The 9,597-nt window shown below is 35.3% G+C and overlaps 1 non-coding gene across 1 annotated transcript; it reads right to left on the reverse strand.

The window, feature by feature from the left end:
• Positions 1-564: 564 nt before the first annotated feature.
• LOC111551890 lies at positions 565-673 on the reverse strand. Its single transcript, XR_002734494.1, has one exon. It is a non-coding gene; the product is annotated as a U6 spliceosomal RNA (small nuclear RNA).
• Positions 674-9,597: the final 8,924 nt, after the last annotated feature.

Genomic DNA, 9,597 nt, shown 5'->3' on the forward strand with positions numbered 1-9,597 from the left:
TGCCCACTTTTTGATGAGGTTGTCTGAGTTTTTCTCGTAAATTTAAGTTCTTGGTAGATTCTGGATATTAGCTCTTTGTCAGATAGGTAGATTGTAAAAGTTTTCTCCCATTCTGTAGATTGCCTGTTCACTCTGACAGTAGTTTCTTTTGCTGTGCAGAAGCTCTTTAGTTTAATTACATCCCATTTGTCTATTTTGGCTTTTGTTGCCATTGCTTTTGGTGTTTTAGTCATGAAGTCCTTGCCCATGGCTATGTCCTGAATGGTATTGCCTAGGTTTTCTTCTAGGGTTTTTATGGTTTTAGGTCTAACATTTAAGTCTTTAATCCATCTTGAATTAATTTTTGTATAAGGTGTAAGGAAGGGATCCAGTTTCAGTTTTCTACATATGGCTAGCCAGTTTTCCCAGCACCATTTATTAAATAGGGAATCCTTTCTCCATGTCTTGTTTTTGTCAGGTTTGTCAAAGATCAGATGGTTGTAGATGTGTGGTATTATTTCTGAGGGCTTTGTTCCATTCCATTGGTCTATATCTCTGTTTTGGTACCAGTACCATGTTGTTTTGAAAAATATGGAATGCTTCACGAGTTCGCATGTCATCCTTGTGCAGGGGCTATGTTAATCTTAATCTTCTCCGTATTGTTCCAATTTTAGTATATGTGCTGCTGAAGCGAGCGTGTATCTATCTATATCTTTTTATCTATCCATCTTGATGAGGAGCAACAATCATTTGTAGATGGCCCATTTTTTTAATGGAAGTCAGTCTTTACTACAGAAAAATTCATTTACAGCTTATTTTGAAGACTTAATAGACAGATCTAATCTTATCTTCCCAAACGAAACAATATTCTTCCTAACAGTTAGACTGTGATTCCAGTAGTCAATGTTTATAGAAATAAATGTTGGGGCATATGGCATAAAAAGTAGATTCATGGGACAATAGAATAAAATATTTGAACTCACAACTGTCCATGGAAATTTTAGGATATATTGTCATTTATCTGTATCATTGCATTCACCAGGTTTCAACATTATTAGTATTACAAAAGCTCCATTGTCATTCGCTAAAGGCAGAGGTGACTCTGAGACACACCACTTTTATCCATACAACACGATATCCATCAATCATCCATATGCCTCCTGCATTCATAAAATCATGCAACACATGCTATATGTGAAAATGAACTGATTTTTGCTTTCTATTATGATTTATATCATTATTCACACTCCACCGTAGTCTCTTTGGGGAGAGTTGGTTACCATTAGCATTTGCTGTCAGTCAAATTGTGCTTCTTTCCTTATTACCCTTTTTTCATATCTGAACTACAGTAAAAGAACAAGACAAGAATAGAAGTCCTAATATTAAAAAAAAGATCACAGAATATATGACCTTTAACCAACGCTGTGATCATTTGCTTCTTTTTAAAATAAGATATATAATTAGAACTGAAAAATGCCAATAAAATCCAGTCATTTGTATCTTTTCCTCATATAAAGAAAAGTTGGAAAATTAGTTGAAATGGAAAATGATTTTTAAGGTTTAATGTAGAATAATTCTTTAAAGTCATGACTAAGACTGATCATCTACTCAAGATATTCACATTTCAAAGCGTCCATTTAGCTTGCAACCTTATTTTAATAATATGGGGTCTCAATATCTTCCTGCCCCGCAGGTTTTTGTTTTCGATGGGCATTTATTTAAAAAGAAACTCCAGATTTATAAATAGATTAGGGTGTGATGCTAATTCCTTAATTCTAGGAGGTTAGACTTTCATAATTATAAAGGTCATTTATTTTTTCAATAGCAAACATTTAGCAGGTATTCATTAGGTACCTGGCACGGCTTTAGATTCTGAAATACAAAGACTTCAAGTCATGGTTTTCCTGTTTGGAGAAGCTTACCTTTTAGTGAGGAAAGCATGCATGTTAAAAAAAATCTACCTACCTATCGATAGATCTGACAATAACACGTGGAAAGTGCTAACAGATAATGAAAACAGAACATGAGCTCTGAAGACAACATCACTGAGGAAGTATCCCTGAGTTGGAAACCTTTCTAGAAAAAAAGGAGTTTGTGAGATGAAGGAGGGAAAGGAAGGGAGAAAAAAATAGCAAGTGTCAGAGTTCCTAAAGAGGCTTGGTGTTCTGGGGACTATCGGCCTAAGCACAGGAAACTTGGGATGAGTGCAAATGAGTTTACAGTGAAAAATATAATATTACATAATGATAAGTGAAATGTCACAGTAGACCACCAAATTTTTCCAGATATTTTCTATGCATATTCATATCTATCTGACTGTCTATTTCTTTCTCTCCTATCATCTATCTATCTATCTATCTATATCTATCTATCTATCTATCTATCTATCTATCTATCTATCTATCTATCTAATCTTCTAGGTAGTAAGCTAATCATCTATCAATCTATATATCCATGCATCTATCTTTCTCCTCAAATGGTATCACACTATATATACCTATTTTGCAAACTTCTTTTTCTTAATATATCTTGAATACAATACAAATCATAGATAGACAAGCAAATGGAAAACAACAAAGAGCAGGGGTTGCTATTCTTATATCAGACAAAATAGACTTTAAACCAACAACAATCAAAAAGGACAAAGAAGGGCATTACATAATGATAAAAGATTCAATTCAATTAGAAGTCTTAACCATCCTAAATATATATGCATCCAACACTGGAGCACCTAGGTTCATAAAACAAGTTCTTAGAGACTTGTGGAGAGACTTAGATAACCACAAAATAATAGAGGTAGAATTCAACACCCCGCTCACAGTATTAGACAAATCATCAAGGCAGAAAACTAACAAAGATATTTGGAACTTAGACCCAACACTTGACCAAATAGACTTAGCAAATATCTTCAGGACACTCCACCCAACAACAACAGACTGTACATTCTTCTCATCTGCACCTGCCATATACTCTAAAATTGACCATACACTCAATGACTTTAAAGCAATTTTCAACAATTCCAAAAAACCAAAATCATACCAATCACACTCTTGGACCACAGCACAATAAAAATAGAAATCAATACCAGGAAGATCTCTCAAAACCATACAGTTACATGAAAATTAAACAATCTGCTCCTGAATGAATTTTGGGTAAACAATGAAATTAAGTCAGAAATAAAGAAATTCTTTGAAACTAATAGAAAAGAAGATACAGTATACTAGAATCTCTGAGACACAGCTAAAGCAGCGTTAAGAGGAAAGTTTATGGTGCTAAATGCCCACATCAAAAAGTTTGAAAGATCTCAAATTAATAACCTAACATCACACCTACAGGAACTAGAAAAAACAAGAGAAAATGAATCTCAAAACTAGCAAAAGAAAAGGAATAAAATCAGATCTACACTGAATGAAATTGAGACACAAAAAAGCCATACAAAAGGTCAACAAAACCAAAAGCTGGGTTTGTAAAAGAATAATAAGATTGATAGATTGCTGGCTATACTAATAAAGAAAAAAAGACGATGCAAATAAACAACCAGAAATGACAAAGGGGACATTACAACAAACCCCACAGAAATACAAAAAAACCTCAGAGACTACTACAAACACCTCCATGCACACAAACTAGAAAGTCTAGGAGAAATGGATAAATTCCTGAAAACATACAACCTCCCAAGATTGAACCAGGAAGAAATGGGAACCCTGAGCAGAACAATATCAAATTACAAAATAAATCAGCAATAAAATACCTACCAACTAGAAAAAGCCCTGGACCAGGCAGATTCACAGCTGAATTTTACCAGATGTGTAAAGAAAGACTAGTACCAATCCTACTGAAACAATTCCAAAAAATTGACAAGGAAGGACTCCTCCTCAACTCATTCATTGAGGCCAGCATCATTCCGATACCAAACCTAGCAGACAAAAACTTCAGGCCAATATCCTTGATGAAAATAGATCCAAAAATCCTCAACAAAATACTGGCAAACCAGATCCAGTAGCACATCGAAAAGCTAATTCATCATAATTAAATAGGCTTTATCCCTGGGATGCAAGGTTGGTTCAACATACACAAATCCATAAATGTGATTCATCACATAAACAGAACTAAAATAAAAAACCTCATGATCATCTCAATAGTCACAGAAAAGGCTTTTGATAAAATTCAGCATGCCTTCATGTTAAAAACCCTCAACAAACTATGCATTGAAGGAACATATCTGAAAATAGGGCCACCTATGACAAACACACAGCCAACATCATACTCAAAGCAAAATCTGGAAGCATTCCCCTTAAGAACTGGAACAAGACAAGGGTGCTCACTCTGACTGCTCCTGTTCAACATAGTACTGGAAGTCCTGGCCAGAGCAATCAAGAGAAAGAAAGAAAGAAAGAAAAGAAAGAAAAGAAAGAAAGAAAGAAAGAAAGAAAGAAAGAAAGAAAGAAAGAAAGAAAGAAAGAAAGAAAGAAAGAAAGAAAGAAAAGAAAGAAAGAAGGAAGGAAGGAAGGAAGGAAGGAAGGAAGGAAGGAAGGAAGGAAGGAAGGAAGGAAGGGCAGCCAAATATGAGGAGAGGAAGTCAAACTGTCTTTCTTTGCAGATGATATGATTCTACACCTAGATCGTAAGTGAATTAATGCAGGATGAAAAAAACAAATACTGCATGTTCTCTCTTATAAGTGGGAGCTAAACATTTGAGTACACATGGACACAAAGAAGGAAACAATAGACACGAGGGCCTACTTGCGGTGAAGGGTGGGAGGAGGGGGAGGATAAAAAAATCTGCCTATTGGGGACTATGCTTATTACCTGGGTGATGAAATCATTTGTATACCAAACTCCCATGACACACAATTTACCTGTGTAAGAAAACTTGCATGTGTAGCTCCTGAACCCAAAATAAGATTTGGAAAAAAATAAACCTATCTAAACATAGAAATAGTACAGTAAAAATATGATATAAAAGTTCCATTATAATCTTATAGACTGTTGTATATGCAGTCTGTCATTGACAAAAATGTCTTTATGTCGGGCAGGGCTATATTTGCAAAAGATCCCTTTTATCATTGAACTTATAGTGCAGTAGCAGAAAGACAACTGTCAATTAATGATAATTCTAATGAATTTTAGGAAAGGGGAAGTAAAGGGTGTTTTGAAATTAAAGGCAGAAAGTAAGTCTAGCAGTGGGTGGAGCCCTCATGAATGAATTAATCCATGCGTGGATTAATGGGTTAATGGGTTATCAAGAGAGTGGGACTGGTGGCTTTATAAGAAGAGGAAGATCAGCACCATAGGACAGCGGGTGGGGGGTTGGAGAAGAGAAGAGGAGGAGAGACCTGAGGTAGCGCTACCTCTGGATTCTGCAGAGTCCCCATCAGCAAGAAGTTCCTCACCAGGTGAGTCCCTCTAATCATGGTCTTCTCAGCCTCCATAAGAATTAAATTCCTTTTCCTTGTAAATTACCCAGTTTCAGATATTATGTTATTAGCAACAGAAAATGGACTAAGACAGAAATCTGTTTCTCATATTTAGCGCCACATCCTTGATATGAATACACCAGAATATACTTAATCATTCCCCTGGTGATGAACTTTTAGGATATTTGTGGTTTTTGCTACTACAACTTATGCTGCCTTGCACATCCTTATGCATCTATTTGTGTAGCTTTAAGAGAATATACCTGTGGGATAGATTGATGGGCAGAGAATGTAGCAAAGTTTTGATGGATATTTCCAAATGACCTTCAAAGGCAATTCACTCCCTTCCAAGTTATTTGAGAATGCTTGTTTCCCAAATCCCTTACAACACCCACCCTATTCTTTTTGTTTTTTCATCATAGTGGTGCTTATTTATTTTTATGAACATTTTGTACAAGTTACTATGGTTTCTGAGAAAAAACTTAGAAAATGAAAATAACAAACTAGAGGGGAAAAGCATCTTAAATTCCACTTCCCATCTGGTCTGTAGCCTTCAACTTTTCACTGTGTAAGGATGAATTTATGTCTTGTATGGTCCATAACTGAGATACAGCTGGTAAATGGAACCAGGAGATTCCACTTCACCACAAATTTCTGCTATCCATTTAGCTCTGTTGATGCAAGGGGGCTTTAGAAACTGCTAGGAAAAGAACGCAAAGGATTTCTACAAGTGGCATTCAGATATACGGCATGTGGCAGACTCTGGGATATCTTAAACAAGCCAAATCAAAATATGTGACTGAAGGTCTCCTGAGAGAAAGCCACCTGATGGAAGAAAGAATTTGTTGTAAATATCCAGATTATATGATAGGTTCTAAGTGTTGGAGGGCAGCGACTAGTCTGGGGGACATCATGGTAGTCATTACTTGAAACTTCTGATCCAATCACTCTGGTGGGCGTGCTCCCCAAGGACAAAATGGCTAGGTGTGCAAACAATAAAGCAGTGATACTAAACTCTGTGATATCTCTGCCCAGGCACCCTGCTGTGGGACACCATCCCTCCTTCTGACCCTCTCCCCACAAAGCATCACTACAGAAAGGAGAACTTTTCTCTTTTATTTCACAATGGACTGACCAGCAGGAGAGGCATTATAAGGGTTGACTGCATCAAAGGCTAGTGTGATTGCAAAGACGAATGTGTGCCCCAACTCAGATGGTGACACTCACAGATCTTTGGTACAGTTACCAGCCACCATGGTGAAGCTGCAATATGGCAGAGGCCAGTCATGGTCACAGGAGCAAGTGATATCTGCTCTCATTTAGGAGCCATGTGACTCAGCCATGACTCTGAGTCCACTGAGTGGACTTGGGTATGTGGGGGAGAGGAAGTTCTGTTTCTCAGAATCTGTAACTGCATGGATATACGAGTACTTAGTGCTAGTGAAAACCCTTTAACAGTATGTCATTCATACAGAATAAAATCCCAATTCCTTAATGGTTTTCAAGGATTTTTATGATCAGGCCCCTTCTTAAATGACCCTTCTCATTCTTTGGGACTCAGTTTATATCTCATTTGCTGTAGAAAGACTTTTATAAGCATCTGAGGCTAGTTTAGTTGTCTTTCCTCTGTACTTTTGTGGCACCTTGTTCAAATTCCCATTACATAACACTTACGTTACATTGTATGACATAGCATTATTGTCTATCTTAATCACAATACCAGAAGATTCTTGAAGGAAGGGTACACATCTTATTCATTATTCATTGTTACACCATCCCCCGCACTGCCTGTTACTGTGCCTGCCACATAGTGCACATTCAATATATATTTGTCAAATAAATAAATGAATGAATGGGGGATCTTATTAAATAAGATGAAGAATAACAAAAAGTACAAATTTGTGGGAAAAGACGAGGAGCTTAACTGTGTGCTTCTTAATTTAAATATCTGTGGACATCTGAGAGGGTATGCTTAGTTGTGAATAATGACTGGGAAATGTATGAAAAAAGAATTTGAAATCACCTTTCAGAAACAATCACTATTCACCTTTTGGTATATTTATTTTCATACTAGGAAACATTTCTTACCCACATTAAAAAATATACATATGTGTATATATGTGTGTGTGTATATATGTGTAACATTAAACTTTATATGTAGTTCTATATCTAGTTTCAAAACTTATTTTAGTTTCCCATATTATTAAACTCTTAGCATAATTTTAATGTTTGAGTAACATTCTCTTGAATGACTTTGTGATGATTTGTGACTTTCTTATTTTAAAAATTTAAAATTATAAATAGCAGCATAACATGTTTTTAGTTATTTTTGTTCATGTTTTCAGATACGAACTCCTAGAAAATGATGTTACTGAGATATCGAATATGAACTCATTTACACTTGCTTTTATATTTGCCAAATTCCCTACAGAAAGGTTATCCCAATGCTGCTCAAAACAGTTATACATAGGCATGTCCTTTGCATTGCATGCTTACTGCATTGAGTACAATTATTTTAATAATAATTGCTCTTTCCACAAAACGAAAATATCGCAGTGCAGCTTTTGATACCTTTACTGAGATATAATTGACATACAATAAACTGTCTAAATTTAAAATTAAACACATACAATTTTATGCGTTAAAGATCTGTATCACCTGTGAAACCATCACCATAATCAGGATAATAAGTATATCCATCATACCCAAGTTTCCTCACACTCCTTTGTAATGTCTCCCTCCTGCTGGTCCTTGCTTTGCTCTCCCTATACCATTCCCAGGCAACCACTGATCTGCTTCTGTCATTATTCCTTACTTCACATTTCCTGGAAATCTATGTGGATGAAATAATAAAGTATGCACTTTTTAATCTTGCTTATTTCATTAAGCATAATTTTATTGAGATACACAGAGATACTTCTGTGTCGTAGCATGTGTCAATAATTCTGTCCTTTCTGCTGATGAGTGGGTAATCCACTGTGTGGATATACCATCATTTGTATATTCATTCACGTGTTGGTGGACATTTGTTTTTTTTTCTACATTTTGACTATTACAGATAAAGCTGCTATAACTTTTATTTGTATACAAGTTTTTTTTGTATATATATATTCATATGCATATATATGTTGATATGGTTTGGCTGTGTTGCCACCCAAATCGCAACTTGAATTTATCTCCCAGAATTCCCATGTGTTGTGGGAGGGACCTAATGGGAGGTAATTGAATCACAGGGGCCGGTCTTTCCTGTGCTATTCTTATGATAGTGAATAAGTCTCACGAGGTCTGATGGGTTTATCAGGGGTTTCAGCGTTTGCTTCCTCCTCATTTTTTTTTCTTGCTGCCACCATGTAAGAAGTGCCTTTTACCTCCTGCCATGATTCTGAAGCCTCTCTAGAGATGTGGAACTCTAAGTTCAATTAAACCTCTTTTTCTTCCCAGTTTCAAGTATATCTTTATCAGCAGCGTAAAAAAGGACTAATACATATTTGTATATATACATGTACATATGTATATGTGTATATACATGCACATATATATGAAAGCATGTATATATATGTTTTCATTTTTCTTTGTCAAATACCTAGGAGTAAAATGGCTGGATCATAGGATAGGTGTTAGTTTAAGCTTTTAGGAAAGTATTAAATTGTTTTTCTAAGGTAGTTGGGTCATTTTATATTCTTTCTAGCATATGAGACTTTAGTTTCTCCACATTCATACCAATATTTAATTTGTTATCCTTACAAGTACTTAGTTTTAGACAGTCTAATAGGTGTGTAGTGGTATTTCATTGTAGTTCTAATTTTATTTTCCTGAAGACAAATGATATTGAACATCCTGTCATGTGTTTACTTGCCATTTGTATATTTTCTTTGGTGAAGTGTCTGTTAAAGTCTTTTACCTAGTTTTTATTGGATTATTTCTTTTTAAGTATTATATTTTGAGAATTCTATTTATATTCAATATAGAAGTCCTATATCAGATATAGGACTGTCTGCTTTGCAAAGACATTTCCCAGTGCATGGCTTGTCTATTTATTCCTTAAAGTATCTTTTGAGGAACAAGTGTAATTTTTTTATTTGTTCATTTATAGGTTGAAGAAGTCCAATTGTTAAATTTGTTCATTTATAGATTATGCTTTTGAAGTCATGTTTTAAAAACTTTTGCATAATCCAAAGTCAGATAAGCTGGCATCTATGTT

Source organism: Piliocolobus tephrosceles, chromosome 8 (genome assembly GCF_002776525.5).
Source record: "Piliocolobus tephrosceles isolate RC106 chromosome 8, ASM277652v3, whole genome shotgun sequence".
Taxonomy (NCBI): Eukaryota; Metazoa; Chordata; class Mammalia; order Primates; family Cercopithecidae; genus Piliocolobus; species Piliocolobus tephrosceles.